Genomic DNA, 267 nt, shown 5'->3' with positions numbered 1-267 from the left:
AATAATTAACATGACATATTCTGCCTTAGAACTGAAGCTTTGCTATTCATTTCATTTATTTGTTCCATTTCTATAATTTAGTTTCTTCTCATGCTAAAGCTGTCTTTTTCTTAAAGGCTTATAAAAATTTTGCTGAAAAAAAATGTTGGTGCTTCGGTGCAGGCATGGAACCTCTTTTCCTAAACTAGACAACTTGGTGAGTACTTTCATTTATTTTTGCCAATACATACAGGTTCTCAAACTAGATACTGTCAGAAATACACTTGA

This window comes from Mandrillus leucophaeus, unplaced genomic scaffold, assembly GCF_000951045.1.
Source record: "Mandrillus leucophaeus isolate KB7577 unplaced genomic scaffold, Mleu.le_1.0 Scaffold559, whole genome shotgun sequence".
Lineage (NCBI taxonomy): Eukaryota > Metazoa > Chordata > Mammalia > Primates > Cercopithecidae > Mandrillus > Mandrillus leucophaeus.
This window is presented reverse-complemented; position numbering follows the sequence as displayed.